The 16,326-nt window shown below is 40.1% G+C and overlaps 1 pseudogene; it reads right to left on the reverse strand.

Moving 5' to 3' along the window:
• Window positions 1-14,096: 14,096 nt before the first annotated feature.
• Window positions 14,097-15,379, reverse strand: LOC125413964 (nuclear distribution protein nudE homolog 1 pseudogene; annotated as a pseudogene).
• Between the last annotated feature and the right edge of the window lie 947 nt (window positions 15,380-16,326).

Here is a 16,326-nt window from a genome sequence, read left to right on the forward strand (position 1 = left end):
GCATCCTGTGATAGTTTTGAGTGTGTGTGTGTGTGGGGGGCAGGGAATGGGAGGTAAAGGGAAAAGGAGAGGGAGAGGGTGGGAGAGAGAGAACAGTAGTATTGTGACTGTTAACTTACACCCATGGCGTTTGTCTTGATAGTTTCTCCTCATTTTGTCAGTTGTAATCATTGCTGGGAACTTGGTGACTACCCTTTCATGTTTAAGCGTTTTTAGCATATATTAATCACACTGCTTACGCATAAACATAATGCATGTACATGTGTAAATGCTATACATATTTTGTATTTAGTATCATGTTTTATGCATATTATTGTTTTGTGCTACTCATTTGTATAAGTAGCTATCAGACTTAGTTAATTTAATAGCTGCCTACTATTTCATGTGTGTGTGTGTGTACACTGCAATGTGAGATCTTTTTTAAATTTTATCGTCAGTATACATCTTTGTGTGGATGTGTGTAAGAACTCCGAGGTCCGCTTTCGGGGTTATGGTTGCTGGAGTGTCAGCAGAAAATGCAGATTTACACTTTCCCTAAATACTAACTGTGTCCTAGGCAAGGTTGTTACATCACTGTGTGTAAGAGTACTATTTTTTAAAATTCCTGACATTTTATTAAGTAAAAGTTTTTGTCTGTATGATTAGAGAAGTGCATCATAAAAATAATTAGCATTTATTTCTGCACTTCAGCTTTCAAGAAAGGCTGAGCTCTTTTCATGATTGTAACTGAGTTTCTCTTTTGAAAATTACTTGTTTTATATATTGTTTATTTTATATTGACTTAAATTTTTTCACTGACTAATTAAAGTTCTTTATATATTTAGTACATCATTTCTTTGTTAGGTAATGAGAGAGTTTTTATTCTCTGACCTACATTTTTAATTTTATAAGTAAAAAAAAACCCAGGTGTTTAAAAATACTTTTTAAAATTCTTGTGCCGTAAGTATACTTTCTCAAAGCCTTAAAGATTTGTTATATATAAATATTCAGTGTACCTGAAATAGATTTTTGTTTGTTGTAGAACAGTAATTTCAGTTTTTTAAGTCACTTTTGCTGTCATAATTTATTATAAAGTCTGTCTTTATCTACCTTCTTGATTCATGCCCTGTACACATCTTGTGCCTGGCTCTTCTACATTACTGAGTCACCCCCTGCTGTCTTCCTTATTCATATATTTACTTGACAATTACACATTGATACTATATATTGTAATTAAAATATTTTTATGTTTTGTAGAAAACAACATATTCCCCAAAGTTGACATACCTATCCTGTTTTCCAATAATTTCAAAGGAAGCTGCATAATTTTATGTAAACTTCGGGAGACATTGTTTCTGAGTATTCCTAGCTATCCAAGTCTTTATGATCTTAAAGACTTTATTCAATATAGTCATAGGGGTTTTGACCAGAATTTCTTTTTTCTTCTTTTCAAATTTATTTATTTATTTGTTTATAAAAATTTCCACTTCCTCCCCTCCTCCCCATACCTTCCCATTCCCCCCACTCCCTCTCTTTCTCCCCCCCAACTCCCTCTCCTCCTCCCCCTCCAGTCCTAAGAGCAGTCAGGGTTTCCTGCCCTGTGGGAAGTTCAAGTTCCTCCCTTCTCTCTCCAGGTCTAGGAAGGAAGGTGAGCATCCAACCAGACTAGGATCCCAAAAAGCCAGTACATGCAGACAAAACAAGACCCAGTGCCATTGTCAATGGCTTCTCAGTCAGCCCCCATATCAGTCACATTCAGAGACTCCGGTTTGATCACATGCTCATTCAGTCCCAGTCCAGCTGGCCTTGGTGAGCTCTCATTCGATCAATCCCCTTGTATCAGAGGGTGAACGCACCCCTCGCGGTCCTGATTTTCTTTTTCATGGTCTCCCTCCTTCTGCTTCTCATTTGGACCTTGGGGGCTCAGTCCAGTGCTCCAATGTGGGTCTCCGTCTCTATCTCCATCTATCGTCAGATGAAGGTTCCCTCTGGTCCTGAATTTCTTGCTCACGTTCTCCCTCCTTCTGCTTCTCATTTGAACCTAGGGAGTTAAGACCAGTGTTCCAATATGTGTCTCTGTCTCTATCTCCATCCATCACCAGATGAAGGTTCTATGGTGATATGCAAAATATTCATCAGTATGGTTATAGGCCAAGGCCAGTTCAGGCACCCTCTCCTCTGCTGCCAAGGGAACAATCTGGGGACCTCTCCTTGGGCCTGGGAACTCCTCTAGAATCAAGTCTCTGGCAAACCCTAAAATGGCTCCCTTAGTTGAGATATAAACTTCCCTGCTCCCATATCCAGCCTTCCTCCCTCCCCCCATCCCATTCCCCCAAGCCATCCCCAATCCTCCCCCTCTCCCTTCTCTCTAACCACCTCTCCTTACTTCCACCCCCCACCCCCAGTGCACCTAAGTTTGCCTGGCAATCTTGTCTAATTCCAATATCCAGGATGATAACCATATGATTTTCTTCAGGTTCACCTTCTTATTTAGCTTTTCTAGGATCACGAATTATAGGCTCAAAGACCTTTAACTAAGGCTAGAATCCACTTATGAGTGAGTACATACCATATTCCTCATTTTGAGTCTGGGTTAAATCACTCAGTAAGGCATTTTCTATTTCCATCCATTTCCATGCAAAATTCAATATGTCATTGGTTTTAACCGCTGAGTAAAACTCTAATGTGTATATGTTCCACACCTTCTTTAACCATTCTTCTATTGAGGGACACCTAGGTTGTTTCCATGTTCTGGCTATTACAAATAGTGCTGCTATGAAGATAGTTGAACAAATGCTTTTTTAGTAGGTTAGGGCAACTCTTGGGTATATTCCCAAAAGTGGAATTGCTGGGTCCTGAGGGAGGCTGACTCCCAGTTTCCTGAGAAACCGCCACACTGATTTCCACAGTGGCTGCACAAGTTTGCATTCCCCACTAACAATGAATGAGTGTTCCCCTCACTCCACATCCTCTCCATCAAAGGCTATCATTGGTGTTTTTGAGTTTGGCTATTCTGACAGGTGTAAGATGGTATCTCAAAGTTGTTTTGATTTGCATTTCCCTGATCGCTAAGGAGGTTGAGCATGACCTTAAGTGCCTTTTGGCCATTCGAAGTTCATCTGTTGTGAATTCTCTGTTCAGCTCAGTACCCCATTTTTAAATTGGGTTAATTAGAGTTTTAGTGTCTAGTTTCTTGAGTTCTTTGTATATTTTGGAGATCAGACCTTTGTCTGATGAGGGGTTGGTGAAGATCTTCTCCCAGTCGGAAGGTAGCCTTTTGGTCTTACTGACAGTGTCCTTTGCTTTACAGAAGCTTCTCAGTTTCAGTAGGTCCCATTTATTAATTGATTCTCTTATTTTCTGTGCTACTGGGGTTCTACTTAGGAAGTGGTCTCCTGTGCCTATATCTTGTAGACTACTTCCCACTTTCTCTTCTATCAGGTTCAAAGTGGTCGGATTAATGTTGATGTCTTTAATCCATTTGGACTTGAGTTTTGTGCATGGTTATAGATATGGATCTACTTTCATTCTTCTACAGGTTGAGATCCAGTTATGCCAGCACCATTTGTTAAAGATGCTTTCCTTCTTCCATTGTATACCTTTAGCTCCCATGTCGAAAATCAGGTGTTCATAGGTTTGTGGGTTAATATCCGGGTCTTCTATTTGATTCCACAGGTCGACTTCTCTGTTGTTATGCCAATACCAAGCTGTTTTCAATATTGTTGCTCTGTAATAGAGTTTGAAGTCAGGGACGGTAATGCCTCCAGAAGTTCCTTTATTGTATAAGATTGTTTTGGCTATCCTGGGCTTTTTGTTTTTCCATATAAACTTGATTATTGTTCTCTCAAGGTCTGTGAAGAAGTTTGATGGGATTTTGATGGGGATTGCATTGAATCTATAGATTGCTTTTGGTAGAATTGCCATTTTTACTATGTTGATTCTCCAAATCCAAGAGCAGTGGAGGTCTTTCCATTTTCTGGTAACCTCCTCAATTTCTTTCTTCAAGGACTTAAAGTTCTTGTCAAAGATTTTTCATGTCCCTGGTTAGAGTTACCCCAAGATATTTTATGCTATATTTTTGGCTATCATGATAGGTGATGTTTCTCTGATTTCCCTCTCTGCTTCTTTATTCTTTGTGTATAGGAGGGCAACTGATTTTTTGGAGTTGATCTTGTATCCTGTCACATTACTAAAGGTGTTTATCAGCTGTAGGAGTTCTTTGGTAGAGTTTTTGAGGTCGCTTATGTACACTATCATATCGTCTGCAAACAACGAAAGTTTAACTTCATCCTTTCCAATTCAAATCCCCTTTATCCCCTTATGTTGTCTTATTGCTGTTGCTAGATCTTCAAGCACTATATTGAAGAGGTATGGAGAGAGTGGACAGCCTTGTTAGTCGTGTTCCTGATTTTAGTGGAATGGCTTTGAGGTTTTCTCCATTCAATTTGATGTTAGCTGTCGGCTTGCTATATATTGCTTTTTATTATATTTAGGTATGATCCTTGTATCCCTATCTCTCCAACACCTTTATCATAAAGGGGTGTTGAATTTTATCAAATGCTTTTTCAGCATCCAATGAAATTATCATATGGTTTTTTTCTTTCAGTTTATTTATATGACGGATTACATTGATAGATTTGTGTATGTTGAACCAGCCCTGCATCTCTGGGATGAAGTCCACTTGATCATAATGGATAATTTTTCTAATGTGTTCTTGGATTCGGTTTGCAACTATTTTATTGAGAATTTTTGCGTCAATGTTCATGAGTGAGATTGGCCTGTAATTCTTTTTCTTGGTTGTGTCTTTGTGTGGTTTTGGTATCAGGGTAACTGTAGCTTCATAAAAAGAGTTTGGCAATGACTCTTCTGTTTCTATATTCTGTAATACATTAAGGAGTGTAGGTATTCGCTCTTCATGGAAGTTCTGGTAGAATTTGTCATTGAAACCAACTGGTCCTGGGCTTTTTTTTGATTGGGAGATTTCTGAAAACAGCTTCTAATTCTTCACAACTGACAGGTCTATTTAGATTGTTCACCTGTTCTTGGTTCAATTTTGGTATATGGTACTTATCTAAAAAATGTCCATTTCTTTTACATTTTCCAATTTTGTGGCATACAGGCTTTTGTAGTAAGATCTAATGATTCTCTGAATTTCCTGTGTGTCTGTGGTTATGTCCCCTTCTTCATTTCTGATCTTATAAATTTGCATGTTCTCTCTCTACCATTTGATTAGTTTGGAGAGGGGTTTTTCAATCTTGTTGATTTTCTCCAAGAACCAGCTTTTTGTTTCATTGATTCTTTGGATTGTTTTCTGTATTTCTATTTTGTTGATTTCAGCCCTCAGTTTGATTATTTCCAGTCTTCTACTCCTCCTGGGTGAATCTGCTTCTTTTTTTTTTTCTAGAGCTTTCAAGTGTGCTGTTAAGTCTCCAATGTGTGCTTTCTCCGTTTTCTTTAATTGGGCACTTAGTGCTATGAACTTTCCTCTTAGCACTGCTTTCATAGTGTCCCATAGGTTTGAGTAGGTTGTGTCTTTATTTTCATTAAATTCAAGGAAGACTTTAATTTCTTTCTTTATTTCTTCTTTGACCCAGGGGTGATTTAGTAGTTGACTGTTCAACTTCCATGAGTTTGTTGACTTCCTAGGGGTAGCATTGTTGTTGAATTCTAACTTTAATCCATGATGATCTGACAAGGCACAGGTGGTTACTAATATTTTTTGTATCTGTGGAAGTTTGCTTTGTTACCGAGTATGTGGTCAATTTTCGAGAAGGTTCCATGAGCTACAGAGAAGAAGGTATATTCTTTCCTATTTGGGTGGAATGTTCTAAAGATGTCTGTTAAGTCCATTTGATTCGATACCTCTAATAATTCTCTTATTTCTCTGTTAGGTTTCTGTCTGATTGACCTATCCCTTGGTGAGAGAGGTGTGTTGAAGTCTCCTACTATTTGTGTGTGTGGTTTGATGACTGCCTTGAGTTCTAGAAGTGTTTATTTTACATAAGTGGGTGGCTTTATATTAGGGGCATAGATATTCAGGATTGAGACTTCTTCCTGATGGATTGTTCCTGTTATGAGTATGAAATATCCATCTCTGTCTCTTCTGATTGATTTTAGTTCGAAGTCGATTTTGTTAGATATTAGAATGGTCACACCCGCTTCTCTCTTAGGTCCATTTGCTTGGAAAACCTTTTCCCAACCCTTTAACCTGAGTAGGTGTCTGTCTTTGTGGTTGAGGTGTGTTTCTTATAAACAGCAGAATGTTGGATCCTGTTTTCGTATCCAATCTCTAAGTCTGTGCCTTTTTATTAGGTGAATTGAGTCCATTGATATTAAGTGATATTAATAATCAGTGGTTGTTGACTCCGGTCATTTTTTTGGGGGGGGGGGTAGTAAAGTGTATGTGTTTTCCTTATTTGAGTTGTGCTTGTGAAGGGTTGCTAGATTTCTGAGTTATTGTAGGCAGTTTTGGGAATGTTGGATTCCTTGGGTTATGATTTTCCTTCTAATATTCTCTGTAAGGCTGGATTTATATCTTCGTATTGTTTAAATTTGTTTTTATCCTGGAATATTTTGTTTTCTCCGTTGATAGTGAATGATAGCTTGGCTGGGTATAGTAGTCTGGGCTTGCATCCATGGTCTCTTAGTTTCTGCAGTACCTCTATCCAGGACCTTCTGGCTTTCATGGTTTCCATAGAGAAGTCTGGTGTAAGTCTGATAGGTTTACCTTTATAAGTTACTTGACCTTTTTCCTTTGCAGCTCTTAATATCCTTTCTTTAATCTGGATGCTTTGTGTTTTGATTATTATATGGTGAGGGGATGTTTTTTCTTTTTTGATCCAGTCTATTCGGTGCTCTGTATGCTTCTTGAACCTTCATAGGAATATCGTTCTTTAGATTGGGAAAGTTTTATTCTATCATTTTGTTGAATATATTTTCTGGACCTTTGATCTACAATTCTTCTCCTTCTTCTACCTCTATTATTCTTATATTTGATTTTTTTATTATGTCCCAGATTTCCTGAATGTTTTGTGATGAGAATTTGTTGGATTTGCTGTTTTCTTTGGTCAGAGCGTTTATTTTCTCTATGGTGTCTTCATAATCTGAGATTTGTTCTTCTATCTCTTGTATTCTGTTGGTTATGCTTGCTTCTGAAGTCTTTGTTTGTTTACCTCGGTTATTCATATCTAGTTGGCCCTCGGTTTGTGTTTTTTTCATTGCCTCCATTTAAGCTTTCAATTCTTAAACTGTTTCCACTACCTGTTTGATTGTTTTTTCTTGGTTTCCCAGGGTGTCGTTTACAGATTTACTCATGTCTTCAAACCTTTTGTTATATTTCTCTTCCATTTCTTTACTCATTTCTTCAATCTTTTTGTTATACTTCTCTTCCAGTTCTTTAAGTGAGTTATTCATACCCTGTTTAAGGGACTCTATTGCTTTCATAATGACACTGTTTTCCACTTCTTCCGGAACAGGGTGTTCAAGTCCTTCTGTAGTAAGATTGCTGGGATCTGGTGTTTTCATGTTGTTTTTCAGATTGTTGGAGGAATTCTTGCCTTGGCGTCTGCCCATCTCTTCCTTCAACTGTTCTCTAGTGGATCTTCTGGTACTGGGTCAGGTTCCCCCCTCTGATGAATCTTCTGCTAGAGGATCAGCGCCCCTTGCTGGCCAGGATTCTTGCTGAGCTGATGCAGGGCCTACCTTTCCACCACTGGCAGGCAGGGTATTGAAACACAGCCACTCCCTCCTGCTGGATTACACTTCCAGCCCTGCAAGCCAGCTGAGCTGGGTGTTTTTTATGGCTCCAAGGAGGAGGAAGGGAGGAATAAAGAAAGAGGTTCCTGGATGAAAGGTGGGATGGGCTAGGAGGCAAGAGGGCTTAGCCCCTGCAGAGTGGCCAGGGAGTCAAGGGGGACCGGGGATATCTGAGCTCCTCCTTGTCAGGCTTCTGCCGTGGGTCAGAGCAAACTCACCCAATGATGAATCTGCTGCAAGATGATCAGTGCCCCTTGGTGGCCAGAATTCTTGCTGAGCAGGGCCTACCTTTCCACCCCCGGCAGGCAGGCTATTGAAACACAGCCACTCCCTCCTCTGACCAGAATTTCTTGTAGGTTAAATAATGTTCCCACTGTCAACTGAAAGATTTTATTTTCTGTTTTCCTGGAGAACTATTGCTGATGTAAACACTGTGTTATTGATGTTTTTAGTGTTGATCTTGTGTCGAGAAACTTGACTAAACTTAGTTCTCACGAATGTTGGTACCAAAGAGGAAAGTACTATTTGGAGAAAAATCCAAGTAGTGGTAATGTTTAGCCTTTCTTTGATAGAGAGCAATATTCTGCTCGAATGTCAATTTTCCACCAGGAGTGGGATACGGATTCTCAACTAGACACATGGCTATGCCTTCTTATGCTTAGGTGTGATGAATGAGAAAAAGCTTTCTTTCTTTCTTTTTAGGTGAAGTCTCTTTTTATTGATCCCCAACAACAAACTCCCAGGATCAAGCCTTCCTGGCTTAAAGTTTTGGTTAGTGTCTTCAGTACCACATTCACGGGATCTGCCTTTGTATACTTTTGTATTTAATGGGGATGTATTAGTAGAACCATTATTTGTGTATGTGTTACATGATTTCAGCACATATCCTCGTTTGGTTTAGGAACTGCATTCTATTCTTAATTTCCTAGATCTCTAAATGATCAGGAGTTAATTGATTTTTATTTATATTGTATTTATTTTTATTTTATGTGCACGTATGTTTTGTCTGTAGGTATGCCTATGCACCATGTATATGCATTACCCATGGAGGCTGGAAGAGGGTGTCACAGATTCCCTCTTATTAACCACCAAGTGGGTGCTGAGAACTGAATCTAGCTTATATGGAAGGGCAGCCAATGCTTTTTTTTTTTTAGCTAGATTGTCAGTTTTTATGGTGACACATTGTATAAATCAATTTCTCCTTTCAAAATACATTCTTCCCTTGGCCTCTAGGACACAATGATCTTTCTTTTTCTTTTTTTTATTAAAAATTTCCACCTCCTCCCCTCCTCCCACTTGCCTCCCTTCCCCTCCCCCCACTCCTCCTCCCCCTCCTTCTCCAGGCCAAAGAGCAGTCCCATAGGACTACCCTATGGGAAGTCCAAGGTCCTCCCCATTCCCCCCAGGTCCAGGAAGGTGAGCATTCAAACAGAAAAGGCTCCCAAAAGGTCAGTACATGCAGTAGAATCAAAGCTCAGCGCCATTGTCTTTGGCTTCTCAGTCAGCCTCCACCATCAGCCACATACAGAGAGTCCGGTTTGATCATATGCTCCATCAGTCCCATTCCAACTGGCCTTGGTGATCTCCCATTAGATCTGTCCCACCGTCTCAGTGGGTGGAATCACCCCTCGTGGTCCTGACTTCCTTGCTTATGTTTTCCCTCCTTCTGCTTCTCATTAGGACCTTGGTAGCTCAGTCCAGTACTCCAATGTGGGTCTCTGTCTCTATCTCCATCCATCACCAGTTGCAGGTTCTGTGGTAATATGCAAGATATTCATCAGTGTGCCTATAGGACAAGGCCAGTTCAGGCACCCTTTCCTCTGCTGCTTAAGGAACAAGTTGGGGCCATCTCCTGGGACACCTGGAACCACTGAGCTATGTATCAAGCCCTGGGGTTAATAGTCTTTTAAAAGATTTGTATATCTTTTAGAAGATGGATGTATGACTATGCACTGTGTTTGTCTAGGGCCCCTGCAAGCCATGGGAGGACAGCAGCTCCTCTGGAACTAGAGTTACAGACAGCTGTGAACTGCCATGCAGGTGCTGGGAGTTAAATCCAGGACCACTGGAAGAGCAGGCGTTTCTCTTAACCACCAATCCAACTTACAGAGTTCTTTTCTTTTCTTTAAGTTTTTTGAGATAGGGTTTCTCTGTGCGTAATCCTGGAAATTCTGGAACTCACTTTGTAGACCAGTAGACCAGGCTGGCCTTGAACTCACAGAGATCCGCCTGCCTCTGCCTCCCAAGTGCTGGGATTAAAGGCATGAACCACCACAACCCAGTTGCGCTATTTTTTAAAAAAATGTTTTCTTTCTTTTAGCATTTCTTGAGAGCATGTAAAACTATGGTAATAACTATTTTTCTTTTTTAATAAGTTACTGTAATAAAGTATGTTGATAAATATTCTAATGTGAAATAGGTATATCACTTTTATGATAAATTAAATATATTAAGGATACATTTTATTTTAAGATTATTTCTGATTCTAGTTTTCTAATAGTTCTGATTTTTCTAATAGTTTTGACACTTGCATTGACTTAATAGTTTTCTGCTTTTTAATAGTAATATAACCAAGATTACATCTGATTTATGCTATGAAATATATGATTATTAGTTTTGTATTTAATTATTTCAGTTTTGAAGTTCTAGAGATGGAACCTAGGTCTTTAAGGATGACAGGCAAGCACTTTACTCCTAACATAACCACCCTAACCTCTTGCAACTTGTTTTTTTTTTTTTTACGTTAGAAACACTAATTTCATCTTGGGTTGGTTTGGTGATCTGTTTCTGTTTCTTTGTCTCTTGATTGGTAGAGAGTATATCTAGCTCAAGAAAGAATTTTTTATTTCTTCTTTCTTCGAATTTATTGTCCTTAATTTGTGTCTTATGATATTTTTTAAATCTTGGAAGTATCTGTGTAATTATTTCAATGACTATATTTGAAGTTAAATTATTCTGTTGAATGATAATTATCCTTTGGGGGAAGGACATTTGCTATATTAGGGTTCCTTAATTTTCCACTTAAAAATTAAACTGTTGATACTTCCTTGGAGGAAAATGTAATTACCACATTAAAAGAAGAGTAGAGAGAAAATTTGTCTGCAATGGGATATGTACTGCAATACATCACAGGCAATATAGAATTAAAGTAGTGAAGAGAAGGCCTAAAGTTGATTATAGAGGGCATGGGAGGAGATCCGACATCTTCATTTCTACTCCCTCTGAACCAACCCCCTCCTCTGTCAAACCATCATTGTTTGTTGAAAGTTACTGTCAAGTTAAGGCATTCTCTTAACTTGATGGGATGAAATATTGTAACATGATGGGCCGGCCAGTACCCCACAACCAGCAAGTCCCAAAGAAAATCAATCACAGGACTCCATAAGGTTATAAACTGATTGGCCCATTAGGTCAGGCTACTTAATAGCTCTTATAACTTATGTTACCCCATTATCCTTATCTACATTAGCACATGGCTCCGTACCTTTCTCAGCTGGGCAAGTTACATGCTGCCTCTTCGGTGGTCTGCACAGGAGTGGCTGAGGAACCTTTCTGCTTCCCAGAATTCTCCTGTCCTCATTGCATCACCTCTACTTCCTGTCTGGTTTTCCCGCCTATACTTCCTGCCTGGACAATCAGCATTTTATTAAAATACATGATTGACAGAATACAGACAATTCTCCCACACCAACATGTGGTATAAGAGAATCTTCATGGGCACACAACTGATCCTAGTTGGTATGAAAACCTAGCTTGGGCAGTATCATCATGGCACATTCTGTGAATGGCATCCCTAGACTGAGTCCTAATTTGGGTATGTTGTTATCACCGTCTCTTTTACTAGCATGAAGGAGGTAAAGCACACCATCCGAAGGGGTGGTCTAGTCACCCATGCATAGTTCAGGGTACGAAATTCTTAGACTTCCTCCCAGCTTACCCTTTTCTCCACGTTATCCTTCCCTGTCTACTGTACATCTTTCGAAGTTCAACTTGACTAACTAAAGACTTAAATTTTACCATGTTACTTTCCTCTTCAAAATTCTACAATGACTTCTTTTTGTATTCAGAAGAAAATCAAACTCCTCACTGTGACCTCAAATACTTCCTTACTGGTCTCTGTCTTCCTCACAGATGTTTGTATGCTGTTTCTGTGCCTGGTTCTGCATAGAGGCTTTTTTTCCCTTCTGTTTTCAAGGTAGATCCAGCTCCTTTCCTTCTTGGGTTTATGCCTGCTTGTCCTCATGCATGGAACACTTCAGAAACACCAGGATTCCAACATTAAATGTCACAACTCTAGGGACACCTTACCTGCTGGGTCCTCAGCTACTCAGCATCTTATCATAAATGTGACCGTCGCAGGGCTGTGTCTATTAACTTTAAACAGCCACATTGAGAAAGTGTGTTTCCTTTAGTGGTGAAGATCGTGAAGCTGGAACTGGATCAGCACAGCCTGCTTCATTGGAGGGTTTGGCTCCTCATGTCCCACGAGTGCAGAGTGAGTGGCATCTCCACTGTGAGTAGATATGGCAGGTCAGCCACCGTTCCTGAGTTCCTTCTTTGTACCTTGCAGCATTTGTTCATTACTTGTTATTATTGACTATGAGTTCCTTATATTCCTTCTGAGCTAATTCTGGTGTTGCTAGCTTGTCATATGTAGATAGTTTGCAAATATATTCTGCTGTTTAGATTGTCCATCCTGATAGTTTCCTTTCCTTTTAGTTTAATGTGATATCTTTTGTTTATTTTTGCTCTGACTTCTGTACTTTTGAGGTCTTGTCCAAGATGTTTTGCCAACTCCAGGGTCCTTGTTTGCTTCTAGGAGTATCACAATTTAGGGTACCACATTTAAGTCTTTAAATACACTTTAGACGATTTTGGTAGTCAGTGATAGGGTCAAATTTCACTTTTCTGTGCGTGACTGTTCTTTTTTTATTGTTTCTAGTGTCATTAAGAAGACTATCTTTTTTTCAATGCATGTTCTTAGCATCTTTTAAAAATATCAAGTGGCTGCAAAAATATGGACTTATTTATAACCCTCTGTTCTGTTTCATTACCAATGTCTTTGTATTGCCACCACATTGAACTACTTTGACTACTACACTTCTGTACTGTGATGAGAAATCAGGTAGTGCAATAACTTTGTGATTTGCTCTTTCTGCTGAAGTTTGATTTGGGTATCTGGAGACTTTCAGAGTTTCATACAAATTTTAGAATTATAAAATTAGTTTTGTGTCATTAGTATTTATATATGAATTTCATTTAATCTGTAGAGTGTTTTGGACACTTAACAGTATTGTTTTGGATATTTTAACAATTTCTATACTTTCAATTTATAAGCATGAGATGTATTCATTTATGGCAACATCTTCATATCTTTCATTAATGTTTTATGGTTTTTTGATTTTATTATTTTTTAATATAAAAAATAAAGCCCATCTTTTCCCAGGTTATAATGTCTGAGGGGAGCAAATAGACACACAGCTTAAAACCACCTTGTGAATGCCAGCAGCACTCAGAAAGTTCTAGGTTCAATTCAAGGCCAGGTTTGCCCCATCTACTAAAAAATGCATTAGTAGCAAAGTGAAGGGTGCTAAGGTCTGGAAATCAGTGTGCATTTCTCATTGTGGACCGAAGCAGGAGGTGTGCTTCACCCCAAACAGACCAGACAAGGCTCTGGCATTGCAGTTCTGTGCTGATTCTCCCAAGGGATCTCAATCTGATGTTTTAGTCACCCTTGTTATTCTATAGACACAGAATGATGAAATCTTGTTCTTAGGGATGGCATGACAAAGCCCAGTCCAACTCCAGGATGTTCATGGTTGTGATGCAGAAGTCGCCCCAACATCAAGGCAAGAGTCTCAGGAGAGATAGGAAGCTGGGTTTATCTACAGAGAATAATCTCCCACTGACCAGAGGAGTCAGACACACCTCTGAAAATCTTCATGAGGCAGATTAGAAGGGTCAAAGGGCTGAGCAGTGGTGGTGCATACTTGAGAGGCAGAGGCAGACAGATCTCTGAGTTCAAGGCCAGCCTGCTGTGCATAGTGAGTTCCAGGACAGTCAGGGCTACACAGAGAAACCCCATCTCAAAAAATAAAATTGTAAAGGTACATGGTCATGGTTTAAAAACAGCCCCATGCTTCTGTGATATCCCAATTCTAGACACAATTCAATCATGCTGTAAAGCACGGGCAGATGTTACTTCCAGAAGACAGCTTCAGCTGGAAGTAGGCTGCAGGAGAGCTCTTGAGCTAGGCTCTAGTTCCCCCTGAAGAATAGGCATATTCAAAACATCTCTGGAGGCCATTAAAACTCTAAGTAGCCAATGACAGGGTGGCCCCATCATCCAAACCTTAGAGCTGGAGGGAGTTGGGGTGGGGAACCAGCTCATTTCTATCACACATACTGCCAGGAACTGGGCCACATTACAGGAATGATGCTTAGTCAGCTTGGGCTGCGTGGAACAAACCAATTTGAAAATAAAACAACCAAAAGCTAAATATAAAGGGGGTAAGACAGCTCAGGGCACAGTTCCCATTGGTCCTAAAGCAAAAGCTTGACCACACCCTGGGTGGACGGCGGTGCTGGTGATGAGAGCTGTGAGGCTGGCTTCCCAAACTCCAAGCGTTTTCCTGACCCTTTCTCTCCGACACTGGTGCTGCTTGGCCATCTGTCACCACCATCTCTGCTTTTGGTTCCTTGCCCTGAGGCTGGTCCACCTGCCCGGCTTGAGGACTGATCATACACAAAGTTCCTGCATGATGCTAGTTTGGACTCCAGTGCCCCAACTTTCTGAAGCAGGTCCCCAACGATGTTTAGGGCTGATATTCGGGCTGCAGGTGTGAGTGGGGTCCCACTATTAGAGCTGTCCAGACCACGGCTGAATATTCCCGGTGTGTTTAAACCAGAGCTGGGTCCTCGGTGAGCTGTGGGAGTAGATGGCATAGAGCCTGGAGCCTGCACAACCATGTCTGTCCTCTCAGCTTCCTCAGAGCCTGGCAAGGGTGTCCGAGCCTTGTCTTGCTTAAGCTGCACAGCCAATTCCTGCCGCAGATCTCTTGCTTCATCTTTCAACCTCTGCACGTATTCTAGAAGATTTTCCTTCTCGTCCAGCTCACTCTCCAGGAAGGCATTTCTTTCGATTGCTTGATTCAAGCGTTGCTCAAAGTCTTCCAGAGACATGATTGTGGCTCGTTTGGCTCTCTCCAAGTCATCATTGGCTTGTTCCAATCCCCGGATATATTTCTGCAATTGATCTTTAATGGCTTTCGTCTGAGCCAGATCATCCTCCAAGGCTGAGATCTGCCGGTAGCCTTCTGAATGTTGCATTTCAAACTTCTCCCTTACAGTCTCCAACTCCATTCGAAGGCGGTTATTCTCTGACAGGAGGTCCCGGTTCCTGGTCTCAGTTTGCTGCAGCTGAGTCTCCAATTCAGCTTCATATTCCCGGCTTCCTTCCTGGAATTCTCGGAGCTCCTCCTGTGTATTCTCGGCCCTCTGCTTGTAGGTCATGGCCAGGTCTCTCCAAAAGCTTGTTTCTTCCTCTTCTGATCCAAAAGTCTTTCCCGAGTCCTCCATGGTAAAAAGGGCAAGAGCTCACTATTCCTGCGACATGATGTCCCGCCCGGGCGACGACGATCCCCGGCAAGGCCTGTTTTATGGTTTTTAATGTAAAGATCCCCAAAAAAGTTTCCTTGCCATACAATAATCAAAATTCAAAACATATAGAATAAAGAAAGAATACTAAGTGCTACAAAGGAAAAAGGCCAAGTAACACATTAAGACAGACCTACCAATATTACATCCAACTTCTCAATGGAAACCATGAAAGCTAGAAGGTCCTGGACAGATGTACTGCAGAAACTAAGAGACCATGGATGTAAGCCCAGACTATTAAACCCAGCAAAGTCCTAAATCACCACCAATGGAGAAAACAAGATATTCCATGACAAAACTAGATTTAAACAATACATATTCACAAATCCAGCCCTACAGAAAGTACTAGAAGGAAAACTCCAACCCAAGGAAACTAATTGCACCCACAAAAACACAAGCAGCGTATAACCTCACACCAGCAAATCCCAAAGAAGTGAAACACATAAACACTACCACCAAAAGTAACAGGAATTAACATTCACTGATCATTAATATTCCTTAATATCAGTAGAATCAATTAACTAATAAAAAGACACAGGCTAAGATAATGAACACAAAAGCAGGATCCATTCTTCTGCTGAAAGACACCTCAAGAAACATACCTCAACTTCAAAGACAGACATTGCCTCAGACTAAAGGGTTGGGAAAAGATTTTCCAATCGAATGGACCTAAGAAATAAACAGGTGTAGCTATACTAATATCTAACAAAATAGATTTCAAATTAAAATAAGTCAGAAGAGATGGAGAAGAATACATTATACTCATCATAGGAACAATCCATCAAGATGAAGTCTCAATCCCAAGCATCTATGTCCTTAATACAAGAGCACCCACATACATAAAAGAACATTACTAAAGCTTAAATCCCACACACAAATAGTAGGAGACTTCAGTACTCCACTCTTGCCAATGAATAGGTCAATCAGAAAGAAACA

Source organism: Myodes glareolus, chromosome 21 (assembly GCF_982192425.1).
Source record: "Myodes glareolus chromosome 21, mMyoGla1.1, whole genome shotgun sequence".
Taxonomy (NCBI): domain Eukaryota; kingdom Metazoa; phylum Chordata; class Mammalia; order Rodentia; family Cricetidae; genus Myodes; species Myodes glareolus.